Source organism: Aquila chrysaetos, chromosome Z (genome assembly GCF_900496995.4).
Source record: "Aquila chrysaetos chrysaetos chromosome Z, bAquChr1.4, whole genome shotgun sequence".
NCBI lineage: Eukaryota > Metazoa > Chordata > Aves > Accipitriformes > Accipitridae > Aquila > Aquila chrysaetos.
The window spans coordinates 54170484-54196199 of record NC_044030.1 but is presented as its reverse complement, the minus strand read 5'-3'; the positions used below and the strand labels follow the sequence as shown (position 1 = coordinate 54196199).

General features: G+C 37.3%; 1 protein-coding gene across 25 annotated transcripts in view; it reads right to left on the bottom strand.

The window, feature by feature from the left end:
- PTPRD (protein tyrosine phosphatase receptor type D) overlaps nucleotides 1-25716 on the bottom strand; it is a 1286084-nt gene that overhangs the window by 992877 nt on the left and 267491 nt on the right. For all 25 annotated transcript variants that reach the window (XM_041120674.1, XM_041120677.1, XM_041120678.1 and 22 more), the window contains exon 3: nucleotides 10591-10663. The gene's annotated coding sequence lies outside the window, so the exon portion shown is untranslated. The remainder of the gene's footprint in view (nucleotides 1-10590; nucleotides 10664-25716) is intronic.

Below are 25716 nucleotides of genomic sequence, written 5' to 3'. Positions count from 1 at the left end.
ATTAGCTGGAACAATAGCTATAGTTCTGACTAGACTTCTGGTCTACTGCTGGATGTTGGGAGATCATGTACAAATTTGCCAAGTGCTCAGATCTTACACCAGCAAATCTTTTAGTCCAAGGAACCCAGCAGAGCAGTAGCTGTCATCATCATCACTCTAAATATTTCTATTTTCTACAGCTGTAAACCTAATGGAAGCAGAAGGTTCTATTACCCTGGTCAGTATGAAGGTGTGAAATATAAAGATTGTAAGTGGGCATTGGTTTTCTTGCATTCAAGTTATTTATGCTTTTATTTAAAGCTGAAAGGACATTTAAATTATGAATACCAACACATACAAGAATAATGCTATTAATGCATCATATATCACTTCAGTTTATTTCCTTTGCAAATTAATGTTTTTCAGCTTCTTCTACTGGAAAATTTCAAAGTATATCATAAATATTACTAATTAATCATTACATTCCTTCTTGTAGTAAATAATACATTCAAATATTTTTCACATTGAAAATTGGAGAAAATAACTTCCTAAGACTATCTTCGCAGGTGTCACCATCCATACCCACTGAAATCAAAAGGTCTCCCATCAGTTTGTGTGGAATCAGTCTCATAGGTTGCGTATCTATTTTATACAACTTTCATTGGTCTACATAAAAGCATTCTTCAAAAGGATCTACTTCCATTTACAAACTTGTGTATATCAAATAACCTCAAAATGTTTTATCCCTGTCCATGGTTTACTTAAACTTTGAATATTGAGTTTTATTCAAAACACACATTTATTTTAATTCATATAATATCAGACAAAAAACACAAGTGTGTCTGTGACAATGAAATAGTCTGAATATGAGAGTGCAGATTCTCAACTTTGTACAACATTAAAACTTATGTTAGAATTGTGTTTCTCTCACCTAAATTAATTCAAGATAGGAACCCACAGCTGGGCATTTATGTTTTCAAAAGAAGCCTTGAACATCTATCCACTAGTAAAGATTAACAAGAAGGAAAAAAAAATCCCTTTTTCCATCCCAAATCAAAATGTTTCTAGCTTCCTATAAAAAAAAAATGCAAGCAATCATTTTTCTAAGTAAACCTAACTTGTAGCTACAATTTGAGAAAGAATAATGCTTACAGAATAGGAAAAAAACAACATGAACACTTGTGCTTAAGAGTCTGACAGTGCTGCAAGTTGGTGAAGACCTCATTTCTGCCTTCCTTCAAAAAGGTCGTAGAATTACACTGTTCTTCACTTTAATAAACTTCTGTAGTGGACTGTGAAAGTGTTTTGGCTAGTGTCAGCTAAGCTACTGTTCTGGAGTAATTATAAATCAGATATTTCCATATTTGTGTAAAAGCAGGGTAGGTGAAAATTGTTTCGGCAGCACCTGTTGATTCCATTGCACTCTTTTTTTCTTTCTTTTCTAACAACTATTCATGAGAGTTGAATAAGATCTGATTTAATTTTTTTGTTTTTTTTTTTTTTTTTTAAGATTTAGGGCATATGAGTTCTTCCACTGTAGCAGACACATGTTTAATTTCTATATATGTAATACAGTGAAGTGACATGAAGTAAAATGAAAGACATTTTAACTGCAGATGAATGATCATTACAACTGTTTAGGGTGCCTACCAGGCTAACCTCTGGTATTTAGTAGGTTTTTTTTTTTTCCTTATAATCCCTGGGTGGATATTGGGTTTTCCCTCTAATTCACTAGTTTTTCCCAACTTTTGTTGTTGTGGTAGCTGTTCTCATGAAAAGCATTATTCTCTCTTAAACAGCATTCTCTGATAAAATATTTTGTTTAAAAAACAACTGTGATCACATTAAATTCCCTACTTCTGCAGCTACTCAGTTTAGCCTCCTTTCTGACTTCCATAAGAAGTTAAAATTGTAAGAAGAGCCAAATCAGGGACCATGGAAACCTCAGTTGTGTGGAATTGTTGGCAAATAGTACTTTTAATAGGCTTTGATCATAGAATAACTAAAAGCTTAATGTAGTGTATAAATTACTGCTTCATCCTATCTTAGTCTTAAGATCTCTTAGTTTGGGTTTTTTTTAATCATCATTTGCATTTTTATTCATGACAAAGTTCAAACTCACACTGGAATTTTAGAAATATAATTCCCTTTTGAATTACTGAAGTTCAAAATCTATTGTTATTACAATAGATTTACTTACTACTGTGTATCAAGCCTTCTCTCTTGTCATTCATAAACACACCAAAATATAGTTCAAAACAAAAAAAGAAAAAAAAAAAAAAAAGGGAAAAATGTTAGTTTTTTACTCATGGGGGGAAAAAAAGCTTTCCAACTATAGTTAGTATTCCTGGAAACAGGCATTTTTAATGAAAATACTGCTAGATTATATCTGTAGTTGTGCTGCAACCTAAACAATGTTAGCAGAAGGAGCATTATGCATGGGAGACACACAGCCTTATGCTCTTAATACCCACAAACTAGCAAGGCATTTTCTGCAATTTACTTTTATGAGCTTCAGTTTCAAATGAATTTTACAGACTTAATGGTTTGGGAAATTATTATGGGAAACAATAATTCAGAGTTGACCTTTTTTGAGCTACCTGTTATTTGATTGGCTTAGTGAGCAATGTCTTTAATTGAATTTGTCAGCAACAAAAATATGTGTGCTAACAGCTGCTGACTTACATTTTATAATTATTGTTATTACCTTAGATAAATATTTAAGCAGGCAAAGAAAGAGTGGGAGTAAACCAAATTCACCTACAATAGCACAAAGTGAATTTCTCAATGGAGATGTTGTGATACTCACTGTTTCTTTAGAAATATATTTCTGAATTAGCAGAAGTTGCAACACATCTTTGTTGTTCAGTGAAAAAAATCACAAGTTATACATCGGATGATGTGAGTAAATAATGACTAAAAACTGTGTTATTTCCTTAGCTAGAGCTTCATAGTATCATCAGAAAAATTACTTGAAAATTCAGGCTCAAATTCTGCAAATCCTGACTGTTTCTCACCAGCGCAAAAAAGCTCCAGAAAAATATAGACTTGTTCTTTGTGCACAGGCTTGTTCATTCTGCAATGCATTGTAGGAGCAACTTCTATAATTAAAAAACAAACAAACAAACAAACAAAAACCACTCTGAAACTCTATAATTAAAATAGGATGGAGCAACCAGAGTGCTGAATTTGCACAGAAAAACATTATATCAAAAAATGAAATTCACTTCCAAATAATTCAGTTCTCATCCCTTAATATTAAAAAAAAATAATAATTTTGCACTGATTTTGTGAGGAAATTCTTGGGTTTTGTTTGTTTGCTTGTTTGTCTGTTTGTTTTTAAAATATCTTAGTGTTATTAAATTATATGTCAAAGAGGAATCATGAAATGTGTCGCTGTCTTCTAGTCTTAAACAAAGTATTTTTGGAGAATAAACAGCAGTTTCCTTCATACTTATTATTTCTTTCACCCTACCTGACAAGCCTTTTTGTAGTTCTTTTTTTAATGGTGTTCTGCCTAATTACCTGCCATAGAACTAAAGGAAATGGTTCACATGTTCTATGTCATTGGTAAAAAAAAAACAAAACAACTCTTTGAGGAAAGCATATCACTTATTAACCTAGCAGATTGAATGCATGTGAAATTATCTTTAATTCCAACTCACACACCAAAACAAATTCAGTATCAATCCTTCTGTTTTTCTAGATATGATTCTTTTTTCTATTTTCATTTCTGGAGCTCTTCACTTTGGAACTTAATGAATAGTTTAAATCTGGTTATTGAGACATAAAAGTACTGTATACTATTGGGAACACCTAAAGCTGACTGTGTTTGGATAATGTGGGATTTATCAGAGGCATAAAAAAAAATCTAAGTACAAATCAGCCTACTTTCAAGGAAGTAGTTCAATTGTTGTACTAGTCTATATGAAAGAATTATATGAAGTGAGAAACAACGAATGACAAAGATTTTAGAGCAGAAATGTACATCCGAAGTAATTGATCTCTAATGTTTCCGAAATTACAAATCTTGTATTTTGTTTAATATTTGCACTAAATTAGATAAACATATTTCAACCTGTGGGGAAAAAAACCCCGAACTATTGTATTGCAGTTTTAGAACTGTCATCAGCCTTGCTAACATCTCTTATATGCAATTTCTCCTAATTTAGGCAGAAAACATTCTACTTCAGGGACATAGGATTATATGCTATTACCTATCAAATAAAAGTTTATGTATGAAAAAGAGATTTTGCTCTAAGTATCCAAGACATTGGCTTCTTTTTTTTTTTTTCCTCAGCTAGTAGACAAATAAGTAAGATAACGGCATATCTGAGATGATCTTGTGCTGCTCATCGTCATGAGCAATTTGTCAAAGGACTTTTTAAGGCATGAAGTAACAGAAAGAGCAAATATGGAAAAGCAGTAGAAATCCAATACTGTGATTAGAAAATGTAATTGATAATCCAAGTAAAATTTGAGACCATTGTATTCTTTGCTGCAGTTCTTATGCAAGAATTTTAAATGAATGGGGAATTTTAAAAGCTTTTTAAGAAATTCAAAATTAAAAAATATTTCTGCAATGCATTTCCATGGCACATCTTGCATTACAGTCTCTATAACAAAACAGTATCTAACATACAGGTGTTTTAAAAATAGTCTACCAATAACGGATGTATGATGAAAATTAGGAAACTACAGATTTTAAAAACCTTTGCAGGAAGCAAAGTGTCATGATGGTATAACGTCAGCCTATTAGGAGCTTGTTTTACACTATGGCTGTGGAACTCATGACATGAGCCATGTCATACATCACAGTGACACACTTCATAAAAATCCCTTCTTTCTATACGATAGCATGCTGCTTTTCAGAAACATATTTCCATTTACCCTAAAGACAGACAGTAAAGCTTAAAGTGGGTGAAGATAAACACTTTCAATAAATCACATTTGCCAAGTACTTGATACTGTTCTTCACCCAAAAACAGGTAAAACCAGACAAATCCACTGTTCATCTCTTATGATTTCTAGTAGAATGTCAGTATGGTAACCTCAGGGGATTCAGGTGTACTTTAGCAGCCCTGTAACAGTTACCTGCCTAGTTTTAAGCAGGGAAAAAGGTATTTTCATACTTACATGCTGTCATCCATATTACTGTAGGAGATCAGAAATGCAATCATGAATCAGCCACACTAGAGAAACTAAGTGTAGTTATTTATAACATCAAAGGATGTTGAAACCACAAAGCAAAACCACAAAGAAAAGTAAAGGATTTTTGCCTTTTTAGAATCTTGAATGTTAAGTCAATTGTTAAAATTTTAAGTATGGCTTTTTCATATGGGACTTCAGAAGAAAGTTAAACCTGAATTATCCTTTTAGCCTATACTTGCTGTCAGCTACTGGGTCACTCAACATTAGTGTTCATGTTTAATAAAAGGATAAATAAAATATGTGGTAGTCTTAGATGTGTTTTGAGTGGTTTATAGAACAGAAAAGTTGATTAAATTTATCAAAGACTCCATAACATAAAGACGGAAGAAATAATACACAGTATTATGCATTATAACATTTCAGAATTGTTCATGCTACAGTATTCTAATACTTACATCTGTAAAACAAAGTCTAAGTTTAACAGCTGGAGTAACACTGAACATAGTTTTCATGCTTTTCTATTACAGAATGGCTGCCTCTAAAGTCCAAATAAGTATGTAGAACAGAATCAATCTAAATGATTATTTAGTAACATTTGGTTTTGGAAAGGAAGCTAATTGCCTTCCAAGATATGAGCAGGAAATAATAAAAAAGGAAAATGAGTGAAAGTAACCGCACAATCTTGTTCACTAGCTATGAGTAGGTACCTCAATAGTTGCATTGCTTTGAAGACTCAAAAGAACAATATTGAATATTTCAGAAGTAGTGAAAGTGCATTTGAATTCAAAATGGAAAAGATAAATGAAAAAAATCACTTTGGATGCCTCGTCTTCAGAAGTCTGATATCCTGTCTCATAACTTGCATAAAGTACAACAGATCTTCAACCCTTGTCTATTCTGGAAAGACTATCACCATCCTAGAATACATGGTAATTAATTAGTCTTAGTTTTACACATAAAGCCTACTTCTACCAAGGTCAACTGTACTATTCTGTAAAAAGGAAATATATTATCAGTTATTAAAATTATATACACACATATATAGACATGATAATTGTCTTGATTTAGAAGGATGCTGGTTTTACACCTACTTACATGTAATCACTGCTACTTCCAGACAATATAATAAATAATGTAGAGATAAGAATTATAATATAATATAGACATGAAAAGATTAAAACCAAAACATTCAAATTTGCTAAGCAAAAAGATTTTAGCAAGTTATCATTTCATTTTTAAATGTTTCTAAAGTGTGCTATTCTCTACCAAGAATATGCTGAAGGAGAATAAGCTTTTTCACTACAAAGTTTTGGTCAGTTCCACACAACACATCATGACTCAAGGAAAAAAGTGTTCTCTGTGAATAATGAATTATTTTTTAGGCATACACACCCCTCACCAGCAATAAAGTCTCTCAAAACTCTATGAGATCTTAAAATGGCCTGTGATTATAACATAAACATAAGATAATTATAAGAGAAGATTGACATATATGTATAACAACAGGTCGCACTAAAAATGTTCTTTAAAAAGTTCAGGTTCTCAATATATTCATTTACAATAAGAGAGAAAAAGCTATTAATATGCCACAATTAGCCCACGAACCTGTGATGCATGAGTTCAGAATTACCTGGTTGTGAAAGGTAAAAGTACACTTGTAGAGAAGCAACATGTTATTCCTTTCAGATTCTATTATAACCATCTCTGGTTTGTAACTCTTTGTAATTACCTTTTGTGACTCATCTACTACGGTCAGCACACAGCTATTGAGAAATACTGGATTGTATTACATATTTCCTTCCACTTCTATTTATTGTGTGTTGCATATTTGGGAGCAATATCAAAATTTATTTGGAAAAAAATGCAGATTATGAATGGTTTCCATTTTATTTTACTGAAAATAATTTGTAATAGATCATTAAGAAGAAAAAACTCCAATACTCTCAATAGATGTGTTTTCAAAATGCCTAACTATTTTATGAAGATTTGCTTGATTCAGGTTTCTATCCACACAATGACAGCACTCCAGAACTAAGTTACCTGAAGCACCTCTAATTTGGGGGACAAAAATCTTTTCATTAATAATGTTTCTGTGCTCTACCAAGATTTTCTGCAGTTCCATTAGGGCTGCTTTCCTAATTACTATTCCTTCAGTAGAAATGACTGCTTGACTTATGCTATTCTCACTCTCAGTAAGGATATTTTTAGGAACAATATAGATTTTATCAAATGAAGGAAGTTCTTCTTATCCCTATTTTAAGCTTGATAAAGTGGTAAAGCACATTTTGTGCTAATGGTAAGCGGCTAAATGAACTGGAATTTTTTAACCACAACTGCAATACTGCCTGGGAGGGGGAGCAGAAAGGTTCACTTCTTCACAGGGTGCCTCATCAGTTTTGAGCCACAAGACCTGCTTTTTGACTTGAGGTGCAGTCGACTCTGCATACACATCTGGGCTTTGACCCTTCTGTTGTGATTGCAAGATGTGAACTATTGTCATAACATGCAATTGTTTTGTGATGTGGTTCTTTGCCATCAGCATTTGAACTCACTCCACCATCACATTTCAGGGACCCAAACAACTGTCAAGCTAAAAGAATGTTCAAACTCAACCAATCTATACTGCCTTCAAAAATATGGCTTAGAGGTTAAAGCTTTAATATTTTAGCTTGCCAAGCTATTGAACTCACAGTTAGTGCTAAGAATTTTAATGCATTAATTTAATACTCATGTATTCTTACTAATAGTATGAAGGTCATAAAAAAGCTTTAATAATTGCATCCTTTATGATCACAAAAAGTAAAATATTGCACCTTGTTTGCCTGTATCTACATTTTCCATCTTTTTCATAGACCACAACAAATTAATCCTAAATAATGAAGACCTATTGTCTCCTCTTGGATGTATTTTAATTATCATTGAAAAAGCAGCAGACATAATCTTGTTGATCCAAGTTTACACATGGAATCTGAGACACAGTGAACTCTGTGGGATATGCTTTATGTTCTGCACTACCAAAACTTAATGCTTAAGAAGAATTGCCTGTTGACATTTTCAGGGCTGAAACTGTGCTCACCAAGCAGAGAAAAACAAAGCACTGAGTTTCTGGTTAAAAGAAATTGATACATAACAGAAGCAACCTTTATTCAACTTTGAATAGGCTTTTTTATTATTATTATTATGAAATTTTGCTAAATTAATTTCTCTAAGAGATAAAGTTTGCATAATTTGGATTTATTTTTTCCATAACATCTGAAATAGAAAACGTATGGAAGTTGAAAATTGTATATCTGACATGGATCTAGAATTACAAAACTGATATAAATCTTAAACAACTCAAACTTTGGTATAAATTGGGTCTTTTTTTTTTTTTTCCTTTTTTTAATTTCCCAATGGTTTTTCTTTGCTATTGATTCCTTCAAGGAAATTTCTTACATTTGATAAGGTGACAGGATTTCAGCCTAGGAAATTATAAGAAAATAGCTTTATTCAAGATTTGTTATCTTAAAGAATAGGCAGCAATCTAACTGCAGTGAATCAAAGCTTCTTTAACTGTGAAATATAAGTAATAATACTAACTTCATATTTAATTGAAAAAAAGACACTACTGCAAGAGAAGGCAGAAATAAATTAATTTGTATTTATTAGATTTTCCTTTAAGAATGTGAATTTGTTCTGAGAACACGTTTATTAATTTGGGTAAAATACATTACTGCATGGAAACTACTTGTACTTTTACAGAAAGAATAACCAAGTCAAGGGGATAATTTTATTACCTCCAGTAAAAGTAATTTGTATTTTAGCTAACTAAATTAAATTAAAGGATGAGCAAATGACATGATTTAGATCACAAATGACATGATTTAGATCGCACTTTAATCTGTTACTGATTTGCAAAGCCAAGAAAAAAAAATCCTTCAAAAGGAAACTTTATATCAAAATGGAATTTTGTTGTTAGCATGCACTTAAATAAATAAACACTGCGTGTATGAAATCACTTCTGCTTTTAGACCAAGATGTAGTAGGTGACACTATACTTCAATGACATCAGAAAAAAAGTCACTTAGAACACTGATCAGAACAAACAGCTGCCTGGTTTAAAAGGTAACAGACCCTACCCTGGGTGATCTTTATATATTAAAGTCAGAAGTAATTTAGCCTGTTTACTTTGTAAATTCTCCATTTATCAACAAAAAATAGAACAAAGCAAAGAATAAGAATCTATGCTACATCAGTTGTCCTAATTCTGCAATTGATGTACACCATTTAATGACCATTTCTATGTCCATAGAAAATGAAATAGCATATAACTTTATTCTTCTCAGTATCTAGTACTTTGAAAGGTTTTCTTGTACTCATTAAATACTGGAACAGTAATCTTTTTCATATAACAAGCATGTATAATTGGAGTTATAAAACTATTCTTCTAGTTTTATTAATAGATGGATAGAAATATGGAAAAATACCACAAAATGGTATCTAGCTTAACAAAAGCCATATGTTTTGTCATTGGAAAATTAAGATTTGTATTTCTTAGCACTCAAGCTCCAGCAGTAACATAAACTTTCAGTTTATAACAAAAAAAACCCAAACCAACCAATCAACCAAACAAACAAAAGAAGAATGAGCATGGTTTCTTAGGGCTGACTGTCCAAGCAGCTGGAGGTCAGAAATACTGAGTCACCAGTCATGATTCTCTGAACTGTGACTTACAGTCATTGGACCTTTCATTATTCAGAATTGTTCTAACACCTAGAAATATGTGAACATCACTCCTGTTGTCTCCACCCAGGGTCTAAAAGTAAAAATTAAAAATAAACTTATTTCAGATACAAATTCCTAGCCAGAGACTGTTATATAAGAGCTAGCAGAGTGTTGCCAAGATCAGCAGAAGTCATCATGTAATTTACTAGAGCTTTATAAAAGTTGCTCATCCAGGGAACATTGACAGGACACAGTGACCTCTTAAATCTATGAGCCCTCCCTGCAGTCAGGAAAAGAAAAGCCTTTACAGATTTGTCATAATGGGGTGGGAGGGGAGAGGGAAAATTCTGGAAAAAGACTGACAAATAGTTGACAAACAGATCACTGAAATTTGAAAAGCTGACAATATCAAACATTGCTGAGTGACTCATGCTGTACCAAACTAACTACAATAATCACCTAGTTTTCCAGATGTATAGGAACCCAGGTTTTCTGGAAAATAGGCACTGAGCATGTATGGATCAACTGCTCTATTCATATGATAAAAAGTTGACCTGTAAATGCAGAAATGATGCCTCTGTGATTCAGACTTCCTAGATATGAAACCAATCATAGACTTACACTTTTGGGCAAGAGAGCCAGGAAGATATTTCTCAAGTTTTGTCACACAGACACAACACTGAAGGATATTGTTTTAGCACTTAAATCTGAAAAGACAATTTAGCTGATCAAAGCAATAGATCAACACCAACTTACCACCTCACCACAGTGTCCTCACAGCACAATCAATGACTGGAGGATTAAAAGTGTAAGACTCTTCACGATTTCCCTGAAAGAGAAAATAAAACATGTTTTATTTGCATTTCTACAGTAACACCAATAAATACTGAAGGGTTCAAGAAACAGAAAAAGTTAGCACACTGACTATAAATAACTTCTGTAAACTGTTAGCATTGAAAGGCAGCAAAAAGAAGTGGAATTTCTAGAGTAATTCTGATGTAAAACAGTCTAGATTATAAATGGTCATACATCAAATTATTTGATTCAGATATTTTCTGATTGAAGTGTTCATGAAACAACAACTGTGTTTTCAACCACATTGTCTTAAACACTTTCTTGCTCTGTCACTGTGCTAGACCAACTCTTTTTCAGTGTACTATTTTTAGGGCAAAACTGTAGTTTCATACATGAACTTATGCTATTAGCTCATTAAGTACACCAGAGGTATTACCAAAACCTGAAGTACTTGCACAGGCAGTATGTTAATCAGTAAATTACCTTAACAATTTGTGAAAACAGAACTGTAGCCTTGCCAATAGTAAAGCAATCTGTTCACATATCACAAACCAGTGTAAAACTCTACCATATGGATGTCCATTCTAATGCAATTATTTAACTCTTTCTCACTAGAAGTCAGGCTTATAGAGGTTCTATAAACTACCCAAGCCAAAACTGATGAGCATCAAGTACACACTGAATGAAAGAATCATCTGTACAGCATATGTTTGAATGTCACTGTAGGAAGATACAATTAAATAAGGTCCACACTGGTCTGATTTCATATTATTTATAGCTTAGGAGGAAAACATAATTGCTTTTGTGACAATAGCATTTCTATCATGCAAAGACATTCCTTTCTAAACTGCCTTTTTCCATTGTTTCTTCTTCATTTTATTCACACCTTCTTCCCTTTCTGCTTTTGTGGAATACATTGGCCTGTTGACCCTTCAGGCAAACAGCTTATTTTGGCTGCCAGATTCTGTTTTTATTTCATCCCATGCAAATAATCTAGACAAATGATGGTCTATCCTTTCTTCCATAATAAAGGATTGCTTGCAGGGGGGGAAAGCAAATAAAAAACCTCAAGTCCCAACTGTTTTGTCATCATTGTATTAAGCAGGAAATTTCTGCTTTTTGGTGGGGCTGAGGTTTGTATTTTTATGCTGTATTCATTTGTTTATTGCTTCACCTTTGCCATCATCATAGGACCTCTTCTCTAGAACATGATGGTTTTGTCCTTTCTCCCTTCTTGTTTTCTAGGTCTAACTTGCCTACTTGTCTTTTCAAGTATCCATCTTTTCCTTCTAGAATTTTATGTACCTTAATATTTCTCATGCTCCCACCTTCCCACTGTCTTCCATAAATATCCAATTGTTCCATTTTTTCACTCTTCTCTCTTTTAGTGGATAACAGCTGGCTTAGCCTGACCAGAGATACTCTCCTTTCCTTCTCATTATTCTTGTACTATACTTTATGGGCCTTGATAGCATCTTCACTTTCAGTACTTACTTTTCCCTTCTTTTGTCTCTGAAATAAAACTTAAAATACACTCCACTTAAAATACAATCAAGAAAAAAAAAAAAACAAAAGCAGCAGATTTTGGTCTTTACGCTGCTAGTCTGTAGGTCTTGTAGACTTTATACTCCCTTTGTTAGAAAAAACCCCTCCCAATAATATAACTGAAACACATATTGTGACAGTTAGAATGAGGTAATAACGCAGATGTCTTTTGATCCCCTCTTATGTACAGTGGACATTTAGCACACTTTCTAAATGTGCATGGCGTCAACAAAGAAGTTAATTACTCACTGCTGAACAGTTAACCTTAAACTAAGACAAGCAATAATAAAAAAGAAACATTTTCTGTCATTCTATTGAATATGATTGTTCTCTGCAGTGCTTTTCATGTTCAAGGATCATATCCTGCAAGCAGTCCACCCCAAGAAGCAGAAAGTCAGGCAAAAATGCCAGGGGGCCTGCATGGATGAACAAGGCACTCTTGGCAAAACTCAAACATAAAAAGAGAGTATATAAAAGGTGGAAACAGGGACAGGTAACCTGGGAGGAATACAGAGACACTGTAAGCATGCAGACATACAGGTAGGAAAATCAGAGCCCAGGAACAGAATCTGGTGAGGGATGTCAAAAGCAACAAGAAAGGCCTCTATAAGTATATCAACAGGTAAAGGAAGACTAGGAAAAATGTGGACCCACTGCTGAATGTGGCAAGGGCCCTGGTGAAACAGGACATGGAAAAGGCAGAGATAATTAATGCCCTCTTTGCTTGGTCTTAACTAGTAAGACCGCCCTTCAGATACCCCAGAGACCAGGGGAAATTTGGTTCTACCGGTCCATCAGGCCTTACTTCCATCGCTGGGAAGGTGATAGAGCAGCTAATCCTGGAAACCAGTTTCCAGACAGTTGATCAACAAGAAAAATCCAGGAGTAGTCAGCATGGATTCACCAAGGGGGAGTCATGCTTGACCAACCTGATAACCTTCTATGGTGAAACGAAAGGCTTGGTAGATGAAGGGAGAGTGATGGATATTGCCTACCTAGAGTTCCATATAGCCTTTGACACTGTCCACAGTAACACCCTTACAGATGATAAAGTAGGGGCTGAATAAGCAGACAGTGGGGTCAGTTGAAAATGGAATAAACAGCTGAGTACAGAGCATTTTGATTAGCAGTACAAAGTCTACTTGGAGGCCAGTAACTAGCTGTGTGCCTCAGGGGTCAATACTATGTAATACTATGTTCAATGCCTCCATTAATGATCTAGAGAATGGGGCAGAGTGTAGCCTCAGAATTTTGCAGATAACACAGACCTGAGAGGATTGGTTGATACACCAGATGTTTGTGCATCCATTCAAAGCGACCTTGACAGGCTAGACAAATGGGCTGACAATAACCTCATGAAGTTTAACAAGTGGAAGTGGAAAGCAGCTTTGCACAAACGGCCCCTGGGTGGCCCCGTGGACATCAAGGTGAACATGACCCAGCAATGAGCATTTGCCACAAAGAAGATCAACATCTTCCTGGGTTGCATTAGGAGGAGTGTTGCCAGCAGGTCAAGGGAGGTGATCCTTCCCTTTTATTCAGCACTGGTGAGGCCACACCTGGAGTGCTGTGTCCTCTTCTGGGCTCCTCAGTACAAAAGAGATATGGACATACTGGAGAGAAACAACGAAGTGCCATGAAGATATTGAAGGGACAGGAACATCTCTCTATGAAGAAAGGCTGAGAGAGTGGGGACTGTTCAGCCTGGAGAAGAGAAGGCTCAAGGGGAATTCTTCAATACATATAAATACCTGAAAGGAGGGTGCAAAGAACCTGGAGTCAGGCTTTTTTCATTGGTGTCCAATGACAGGACAAGAGGCAATGGTAACAAGCAAACACAGAAGCTGCCTGAACATCAAGAACAGCTTTTTTACTGTGAGGGTTACTGAACATTGGAGTAGTTTGCCCAGCAATGGCTGTGGAATCTCCATCCTTGGAAATATTAAAAAGCCATCCGGACATGGTCCTGGGCATCCTGCTCTAAGTAGCTCTGCTTGAGGAGGGAGGTTGTTCCAGATGCAACCTCAGCCATTCTGTGATTCTGTTATATTTTAGTCATGGCACTTAGAGTTTGTGGGTTTTCCATCCACCTAGGCAGACTGTGATTGATAGCCACCTTACATGTTTTTCTGTATCTCATTTGTGACATTCAGAAGCCACAATATTCCTAATGATTCAGGAAAAAATAAAAGGCAAGTAAATAGCCATAAATGTCAAATAGCAATCAAGAATGTTTCACCTTAAAAACTTTCCCCCTAAACTTTAGGGGAAACTATTTTTGTCTTATATAACAGTAGTTTCAGAGAAAAATGTTTTTTTTTGAAATGCACTGCACGTGCAACACAAAGAAAGTTGTTGAAAATAGGCTGGTATAGAACTTCTTTTTCCCTAAAAATCATAACTACATTAAGACTCAGTGACATTAAAGGAAATAATGAAGTTGGAGCAAAGCTTATTGGTTCCTCAGATTCTTTTTTTATAATGGAAAGCACAGCTAATTGGTACTGAAAAAAGGCTATTTTCAGAGATATGAAATAGTTCAAGAAAATGCCAACAAAGTGTAAGTGGCATGGCTTTAAAATGGTCTTTTTCTCCTGGATTTAAACTTAAGCATGATCATGGATTTAGGCATTTACGACCTCCAAGTACCCAAGCATGTAGAGACATAACAATCTCATCACCAAGATTCCTGAATATTCATGGAAGGTACAGCATGGCCTTGATCCAAACCACACTGAAATCAACAGGAATCTTCCAATGATCTCATTAGGTTTTGGCTTGGCCTTCCAGACTAACAGTTTACTGAAGCACATGAATGAAGACCCAGAGCATCACTACAGACTAAGGACTCCCAATTGTGTCCAAGCTAATCACAAGTTAATGAAACAAAAAATATTTTTGCAAATTTCAGGATTTTAAAATATGATTTCTCTCCTTTCCCAACAGCAAAATAAATTGTGAGGTATTTCAGTCAAACTAAATCTGGATTTTTCAGTCAAAAATCTCACCCAGATTTACTACAAAACAGAAAGTAAATGAGATTACACAGAAATTCTACATGTTGCAAATTCAGAAGTACTAGAACTCTGTAAAGGAATATGGACTGGAAAGCTTCTGAGTGTGTACAACCTCTTTTGCAAAGTGAGCCTTACAAAAGAATAAAACCCCTTTTTTTTCTATATTTTACAGTGTAAGGAAGTGAAAGTGGCAAGATAGAAGTATGCAGCTGCCTACAAGTTGCTTCTTCCAGCTACTAGTAAGAGTTAACATTTGCTAGCAAATATTAATTTCTTACTCTCATGTACTCTCAGATCAAATCAAAACATATCTAAATTAATCTATTTTCTATTTTCTTCTTTAAGCTTTGTGATTTTGATTATGTATATGGAATTACAATAAGGCAGTAATTACAAAATAACTAGTCATTATAAATAGAGTGTTATGTGTTTGATCCCTGTTATGGATTTGTGTGGCATGGGTTTTTTGGTAGCAGGGGAGGGGGCTGCAGGGGTGGCTCCTGTGAGAAGCTGCTAGAAGCTTCCCTGTCTCCAAGTCGGACCCACCGCTGGCCAAGGCCGAGCCCATCAGTGACAGTGGTAGTGCCTCTGGGAGAACAGATTTAAGAAGGGGAACCTGCAGTGACCAGGGGGATTGGAATGTGAGAGGAACACCTATGCAGATACCAAGGTCAGTGAGGAAGGAGGGGGAGGAGGTGTGCCGGAGGAGGGGATGCCCCTGCAGCCCGTGGTGAGACGGCAGTCTGTCCCCCTGCAGCCCATGGAGGGGAGCGGGGGAGCAGATGCCCCTGACGATGTCTGTGACTCCATGGGAAAGCCCGCACTGGAGCGGTTTGTGACTGAAGATCAGCCTGCGGAAAGGACCCACACCAGGGAACTTTGTGAGGAACTGCAGCCTGTGGAAAGGACCCACATTAGAGACATTCGTGAAGGACTGCCTCCCAAGGGAGGGACCCCATGGTGGAGCAGGGGAAGAGTGATGAGTCCTCTCCCTGAGGAGGAAGGAGTGACAGAGACAAGGTGTGATGACAACCCCATTCCCTGTCCCCCTGTACTGCTGGGGGGAGGAGATAGAGAGAGCCAGGAGTGGAGTTGAGCCAGGAAGGAGGGAGGGATGGGGGGAAGGTGTTCTAAGGTTTGGGTTTACTTCCTAATATCCTTGTTTTGATTTGATTTGTAGTAAATTAAATTAATTTTGTTTTCTTCCCCAAGGTGACCCTGTCTTTTGCCTGTGACCATAAGTGGGGAGTGATCCCTCCCAGTCCTTATCTTGACCCACGAGCTTGCCTTTATATTTTCTCCTCATCCCACCATGGCCGGGGGGGAGGAGTGAGAAAGTGGCTGCGTGGTGCTTTGATACCGGCTGGGCTGAAATCATGACAATCCCATAACTGATCTCTGGAACGTGCATCAGACTTTGGGTGATGAGCACTAAGGCTAAAAAAGAAGTTACAATTGGAGGTCTTCTGTAAGAAATGTGCTATATTTCTATACATAGTAAATCATGTTTATACATATGGGTTTTTTTTAAGTAGTGTTCAACAGGCTGCATTTTGATCCTGAAAGTATAGCCATTCTGAATTCCTTCCTGTTTCCACATCTGGGAACAACTAGAGGAGAAAGTCATCCTGAACTGACAAACATTTATCCCACCCCACTTCCCACTCACATTACATGCTTTCTGTGCAGAAGCAAGTACAAGATGGTTTGAAAACAGAAACCAAATTATTAATTAATTATTAATAATTATTAATTATACCTCTCAATCATCTGCCAAAGGTCTTGGGGGTGTGGGGAGGTCCCTGCTGACTGGAAGCTAGCCAATGTTATTCCAGTTTATAAGAAGGGTGTGAGGGAAGACCCAGGAAACTACAGACCTGTTACTCTAACCTCAGTTCCTGGAAAAATTATGGAGAAGAACATACTGGGTACTCTTCAAAGGCATTTAAAGAACAATGCAGTCATCAGGTCCAGTAGACATGGGTTCATGAAGGGAAAGTCCTGTTTAACTAATTTGATATCCTTCTACAATAAGGTCACCCGCCTAGTGGATGAAGGGAGGCAGTGGATGTAGTTTTTATGGATTTTAGTAAGGCTTTTGATAGTGTCATCCTTCTGGACAAGTTGTCCAACTGTGAGATGAGTGGGTACATGGTGTGCTGGGTGAAGAACTGGCTGAAGGGCAGGGCTCAAAGTGTTGTAGTGAATGGGGCTATTTCTGGCTGGCGACGAGTCACCAGAGGTGTTCCTCAGGGTTCAGTTCTAGGGCCAGTTCCATTCAATATTTTTATCAATGATCTGGATGCAGGAGTTGAATGCACCATTAGCAAGTTTCCTGATGATACCAAACTGGGAGGTGCTGTTGAATCTCTTGAGGGACAAGAGGCCTTGCAGAGGGATCTCAATATATTGGAGCATTAGTCTATGATTAATGGGATGAAATTTAACAAGTTGAAATGTTGGACTCTGCACCTAGGATGAAGTAACGCCAGGCACAAGAATAAATTGGGAGAGGAGTGGCTGGAAAGCAGTGCTTCAGAAAGGGATCTGGGGGTGCTGGTTGACAGCAGGCTCAACATGAGTCAGCAGTGTGCCCTGGCAGCCAAGAGGGCAAACCCCATCCTGGGGTGCATCAAACGCAGCATAACCAGCTGGTCAAAAGAGGTGATTAGCCCGCTCTCTGCAGCGTTGGTATGGCCTCACCTTGAGTATTGTCTGCAGTTCTGGGCTGCACAATTTAAGAAGGATGTGAAGGTCCTTGAATGCATACAGAGGAGGGCAACAAAGCTGGTGAAAGGGCTGCAAGGCATGTCCTGTGAGGAGCAGCTAAGGACTTTGGGCTTGTCTCGTTTGGAGAAAAGGAGGCTGAGGGGGGACCTCATTGCTCTCTACAGCTTCCTGAGGAGGGGAAGTGGAGAGGGAGGTGCTGATCTCTTCTTCCTGGGATCCCGTGATAGGATGCGTGGGAATGGTTCAAAGCTGCACCAGGGGAGGTTCAGACTGGACATTAAGAAGCATTTCTTTACTGAGAGGTTGGTCTAACACTGGAACAGGCTTCCTAGAGAGGTGGTCGATGTACGTGTTTAAGAAGCAGTAGGACAATGCCTTTCAAACATACTTTATCTTTTGGTCAGCCCTGAAGTGGTCAGGCAGTTGGACTAGATGATTCTTGTACGTCCCTTCCAACTGGAATTATTCTATTCTACAAGAGCAACAGCAGGCTCTCTGTGTTGGCCATTTTCCTCATAGGCCTGAATTATCATCTGCATTTGAGTAAATCTGAAGAGCAACATTACTTTTTCCCTGGGCAGCCAAGTTTTGGGCCTTCCATCAGCCCCTGACACCCTGCCCAGTTTTACAGGGGCTCTGTCATAGCAGCCAGAACATGGGCAGTGGCCAAGTCACAGGGGGGTTGATGACACAACTGGCCTAGGGGGGTTGTAGAAAGGGCTGTGTGGTGAGCCAGCCTAGGCTGGAGTTATGCTGGTAGGTCAGCAAAGGCTGAATTGAGAGAACAGGGAAAGGGGCACAGAAGGGGACAGCAGGGCCACAGGCAAGGAGGCAGGGGCTGCCTGTGGTGCAACAGATAGTGGATGCTTCTCTTTTGCTTTTAGGGCCAGCGGCCCAGAAGAGGACATGACTGGATCATGGCACACTCCTGTTCTCAGTCACTCATCCAGAGAGATTTTCAGCTTTCTAAAAGGACATCAACACAGAGATAAGGACTCAGAATAACATCTGGCTGGTGCTATTTTCAAGCTATCAGCTCCTGGCACCAACCCCAGCAATGTGACGGCCACGACACAGTCAGCACAGGCTGGCGGTGGCCCAGGGCACCCTGTGGCTGGTGACATGGCCAGCCCAGGATGGGTGTCTCCTGGCTGCCAGGAGATCTGTGACTTACAGCCTTGGCTTGAGGGTGGAAGAGCTCTGGGCAGGGGTTGCCTGGGGTGACCAAGTGTGGCTGCTCCCATTGTTTGTTGATACTGTCCTGTTTTTCACAGCCTCAGGCCCAGACAGGGACACAACTAGAACATGGTGCACTCCCACCTTCTCCTTCCTCAGCGACTCAGCCAGACATTTCTGCAGCTTTCTACAATGCCATTGACTTAAGGACAAGTACACACAGCCCCAGACTGCACTACACCATGGTCTCACAGGCAGCTGGAAGCTACCCATAGCCATGGACAAAGTGAGCTCTTTAACACCTGCCTTCCCTTTCTGAAACTTATCTTTAAATAAAGTTTCTGATTTATGAACCCATTGGCTGGTTCTTCTGGTTTGTGGGGGGATTTGGGGAAAACTTTTGTGTCTTTCGTTATGTAACAAGAACCAGCATTTATTAAAGCTGGCAGCATGCATATATCAACGGTAAATGGTGTCCCAATGCCCATTTGCCTCACTTCCACATTGACATCTGAGATCCTCCTTCCTCCCAGTCTTTAAACCTAGCTTGCTTAATTAATTAATTCTTCAATCTGATATCAGCAGATAAACAGAAACAGTTTCATCTTCATGAACTTTGCAACATTTTATAGGCATTTAACTATGACCCAAAAGATAACATAATTACTTCAAAATGTGAACCAATCATCTGAACATCAAACTGCAAGCAGGATGAAAATTTAGTGTACTCATGGAATTGAATAACTGTAAATTCCTTCTGAATTATCACTTTTAAAGTACGTCTTTATTTCTTGTTCTTACAGGAAATAGTGTTGTACATAAGTACTGATTAGTCACATTGATTAATTATTTTTCTTACAAGTTGGTTACCTTTTTTCAGTGAACTACAGTTTGAAAAAAAGTTTTTCTATATGTTAGATTAATACAATTACTACTTTTCTGGAATTATAAAACATTCATGTTTATGCAAAACATTTGAATTTAAAAACATGCACCTGTTTATATATATATCCTCCTGATAAAAAAAAAACTATCCACTTTTATTTTGGACAGGAATAAGAGGCATATGCCCTCCTCCTCCTTATGTTGTAACCAAATGAAATACTATGAACATCCATTTGGTGGTTCATTTCCAAAATTCAATTTTTTTTTTTTTTAAATCAGTCAAATGATTTTCTTTTTCCTGAACAAATCATTAATTTTTCTTTTATATTTTAAAAGATACCTTTACATAAAATTTAAGTTTAAAATTGAAAATTTCAATTTTGCTTTCAGTATGATAAAGTAATTTTCTATATGAAGACACATTTTTTTGCATTTTCTCTATGAAGACACAACTTTTTGTCACATCTATATTGTCCTGAATAACTCTCTAACAGCATGGGTTGAATTTCTTACTAATTCTGATTTTAAAAATTTACAGTCATCAGAAATTACAGTGTTAGTTAGGGATTACAAATAAGAAGCCAAGTACTTCCAAGTATCAGAAGAATGAAGTTCTGAACCTTCTCTGGGATAGGAAGAGAGGGGTTAAAAAGCAGCTATTTTTCGAATAGCTTTTTTTTTTTTTTTTAGTAGAGACCCTAAAGGTAAAGAGATAGACTCGGCAACAAAGACTTTCAGTGTACTTGTTGCACTGTGATTACATTTAAGAATATGAAAAATCTTGTGGTATGAAAAAAATTATTACATATTCCAAAGCTGACTCTGGCTTTATTCTATGATACCAAATTTAGCTCACAATTTCATAGTGGTGCCAAGTGTCTTATAAGTTTATGTGGAACTCAGAAAGATACCTTTCTGATCTTAGGTGACTAGACTACAGTACATTGCAATCCAAACCCAATCAAAACAAAAACCCACCCAGTAAGACTGTTTTGAAAGCTACTGATATTGCATTTTTTAAACTTTCCCATATCTTACTTTCTTGTTATAAACTTTTAAGAAACAACCAAAATATTTCAGATTCTTTCTTACTATTGGAGACTGAAAAAGTAAACTGGAAAGATCTCAACTTCAGCTCTGAAAGGTGCCAAATATTTTTGAAGTGCTGATTCTCTGTGCTGCTGCCTCTCACCTACTGAGGAAGAACCCACTATTCTGAACTGGTACCTGAGTTTGCAGATTGTTTTTTTCCCTTGTTAAAAGTAAAGAAATGTAAAGTAGTATAAACTGAAAGGGAAATGTATCAGTATGTTTGGAGCATTTATTTAAAATGATCTTGCAATGCCTTCCTTCAAAGGTAGTGAAACAAGGTTGTATATGACAATGGACCAGTCAATCATTTTGACATCAAGAGCATTTCAATATCAGCTATATGTTCCACAGTCACACTGGAAGCAGAATGAATGGAAATATGCAAATAATAAGGGATATATGATGTCAGTGCTGGAGGCTGACAAATTACTATCTTGAATACACCTTTTGTTACATTTTAATATTGCTGTCAGTATGGCATACATTTCTTAGGCTGATGCTATACACTGGTTAGCATTTTCTTTATGTATGTAAAAGCACCAATTAACTTTTTTTACTTATTTGCTTAATTAATTATCACAATATAGGAATGCTGATTAAGCAATATGAACTCATAAAATATGTCCTGAAAAACTGCTGCACCACCCATTGCCCCTTTTCATAAACACGTGCAAATATAAGATTCTTTGTGAATTAATCCAATCTTTCATCAGTACCCTTTGTTACTCTAAACTACGTGTTTTAGCTGTTTGTATTAAGTTTGCTTGATCCAAGTACAAAGGCTTTCATCACTTGAAAATTGTTAACCTGTCCAGCTCACCACTACTGAAAGACTTTCTTCATGTTCAGTATAATTTCCCTTTCTGTTAATATTGCTATTTTTCTTCAAGTATTCTTTAAAAAAAAGCAGTACTTCCAACCAAAAGAAGTAAAACTATGTCCTAAAGATTTTAACTACTAAGCACAATTACAGCCCACTTTAAAAAGACTAATTTATTGTCATTTTCTTAAAGAGTAATAAACACATTCTGTGTACATTTAAAAGAGGGAAAAAAAAGAAAAAGAGAGAAAAAGAGTTATAGGGCTGAGTCCTAAAAAGGGAAATCAGAAGAAAAAAAAATAGGATGAACCATTGCAAATTTATGGTAGTAAGATAGAAGTTTGGTAAAATTAACTTTTTCCTATATTTGGGGACATGTATGCCTTTCACACCAACCACTCCCTGCAGTTTTTTTCTACCTACCTTTCCATGGGTCTTTTCTATTCTTACTCAATTTCTTTCAATAATTTCACTGTTAGGGCTCATTTAATTCTCGTTTCAGTATCATTAAGGATATCAGTATATCAGCATAGCTATGAGTCTAAATCAAAGATGATAAAACCTCAAAAATTGCCAAGATCAGCAGTGCAGCTGAATATCAGAGGGTAGCTCTGGACACTCCTCTGTTTGGTTTCCTAAACTTGCAGACACAGAAAAATCTCCATTACTGTATTGGCTTTGTGTGGCAAGGTTTTGGTAGCGGGAGGGGTTACAGGGGTGGCTTCTGTAAGAAGCTGCTGGAAGCTTCCCCGGTGTCTGACAGAGCCAATACCAGCTGGCTCTGAGATGGACCTGCCGCAGGCCAAGGCCAAGCCGATCAGTGATAGTGGTAAGGCCTCTGTGATAACATTTTAAGAAGGAAAAAAAAAATTTGGGACAGACAGAAATGGCAGCTGGAGAGAGAAGTGAGAAAATGTAAGAGAAACAACCCTGCAGACACCAAGGTCAGTGAAAGAGAGGGAGGAGATGCTCCAGGCGCTGGAGCAGAGATTCCCCCGCAGCCCATGGTGAAGACCATGGTGAAGCAGGCTGTCCCCCTGCAGTCCATGGAGGTCCACGGTGGAGCAGATAACCACCTGCAGCCCGTGGAGGACCCCATGCCGGAGCAGGTGGGTTCGCGAAGGAGGCTGTGACCCCGTGGGAAGCCCATGCTGGAGCAGGCTCCTGGCAGGACCTGCGGATCTGTGGAGAGAGGAGCCCACGGAGCAGGTTTTCTGGCGGGACTTGTGACCCTGTGGGGGACCCACGCTGGAGCAGTCTGTGCCTGAAGGACTGCACGCCGTGGAAAGGACCCACGCTGGAGCAGTTTGTGAAGGACTGTCTCCCGTGGGAGGGACCCCACGCTGGAGCAGGGGAAGAGTGTGATGAGTCCTCCCCCTGAGGAGGATGAAGCAGCAGAAAATAATGTGTGATGAACTGACTGTAAACCCCATCCCCGTCCCCCTGTGCCGTTGCAGGGATTGGTAGAGAATCCAGGAGTGAAGTTGTGCCCGGGAAGAAGGGAGAGGTGGAGGGAAGGTGTTCTGAGATTTGGTTTTATTTCTCATTACCCTACTCCGGTTGATTTGTAATAAAGTGAGTTAATTTTCCCCAAGCTGAGTCTATTTTGCCTGTGACGGTAATTGGTGAGTGATCTCTCCTGTCCTTATCTCGACCCATAAGCTCTTTGTTATATTTTCTCTCCCCTGTCCAGCTGAGGAGGGGGAGTGATAGAATGGCTTTGGTGGGCACCTGGCATCCAGCCAGGGTCAACCCACCACAATTACTTAATAAGGAGCCATTGTTCCATTGTTATTTAAAAGAAAAAAAAAAAAAAAAAAAAAAAAAAAAAAGATCCTTCCCAGGAAGAGAAAGGTGGATTAAGGTGCTATGAACATCAAGACAGTAATATTGCAACACATGCCCAAAGGATTAACAGGCTGTACTCTGCTTCAGAAGAAAATGATTTATAAAATGCCTGTGATAATTTTTACAAAAATATTCTCTCGCCCAAAAAACCTCTTGTGTCTCCAGAATATTTATTGCCTGTCTCTAAATATAAAATATATTAAAGCCAATGTCACAGCCCCCAAACCTTGTTTCTAAGTCTGTGTCACACAGTGTTACAGGCTCTGGAGAGAAAAGAAATGGACCATGCCAAGTGGCTGCCAGTGGATATTGGGGACAGACTGTTCTTTTAGACTCTGTGTGTGACCATGACCAGGCTTCTCTTGGGTTTGTCACTGGTAAATGGGGATGACAGTCTTCTGCTATGTCACTGACATACCATGTAAATAGATTTATTGAAGAATACTGTGAAAGCATATGAATCTATGTGAATGAATGTTACTTATTTCAATTTGACCTCATTAGGGTTAATTCTCTCGTGTTTGTCCTTTAGTCTTCTTCCTAATCACTCTTGTATTGAAATGATGGAAATTGACATTTACTGTACTTCATGCCTTAAGTATGCAAAACTAACAGTTACCAGAGAAAAGAGAGTATGTCTTCCTGTCATGTTATTCTGTCCTCCCCTCTGTCACTCCCCTGACACACAGTCAATGAGTCTAGAGAGCTCAGCACTGATACTTAAAACACAAGGGTCTCATTTTCTGTAGGTTTACCTCTTTGATGACTGTCTGATGAATGTCACACCAGCACAGGGAAAGGGGCAGAAGCACATGATTTGGGACTTTTCTTTTAATGGTAACTAGACTATAGATTGTTTTTTCCACAATGCCAAGAAGCATTCTTTGGTATTTGGAAGTCATGGACAGACAGACAAGAGAGCTCTTTAACAATTGAACAACTTATCAGGACAAATGAGATTGTAGCCAAGACAAATTTTTTCCAAAGGAATCTCTTTAAACAGTGTGGTTGTGCATATGGATATCGCACAGGGTAGCAGATGATGTCCTAGATGGACTTAGGACTCAAGAACAAGAAACCATTTGTGTGCTCTAGAAAAGAAAGACACATCTATACCTAAAACAAAAAGCAGTGAGAAGAGAAGGAATCAAGTAACTCTGACTTATAGTCAACATGGTACAAAGAACTGTCATGCTGAGATTTCCTAGATCTGAGTAACTTCATTTAGGTGCTGGAAACTGTTTAATTGCATCAACATAACACTGTCCATAACATTAGCTATTTTCAGATTTAGACTATAAAAAGTATGTAGAAAACCTTTAAAAATAGAAGCACTAAAAAAATGAGAATATTGGTTTCATTATAAACAGGGTAAGGGAGCTAGAAATTGAATCTTCTCCAGGCTGGAGGTACTTAGCCTGATCTGGAATAAGTGTCAGAGAGAAGGCTCAAGACCTCTATACTTTCAATAAAAAAATTTTGGAAGGTAAGAAAGGCTGTATAAAACTTTGGTATATAGCTAGAATTCTCCTTTCATAGTGATTTTTTTCCCCATAAAATTGGAAAATATGATTTTTATTTAAAGAATTTGACAAAGAGATTGTACTGTCAAAAGTTGCTTGCTTATTAAGAGCGAATTTTCCTTGCTGATACAATGCTTGCCATCAGCAATATCTGATAATCATTCTCCAGATGTGTGAGTACACAGAGAGTGTTTACTGGCATCTTTAGAAAGATGATGAATTTCAAAGTAAGATGCAACATAAAGAGTGTGAAAAATATGTATTGTTCAAATGAAGTTTATACTGCAATATTCCTTATTTAACCATTTTATTCAAGAAAGAACACCAGGAGATGTGTCTTTGGCTCCAAAGAGTAATGTCCAAGCAGAGCAAAAATATTCATCCCTCAAATTAAAACATGTAAATGTGAATAATTACATCAAAATCAGGAATTTTAACATATAGCAAATCA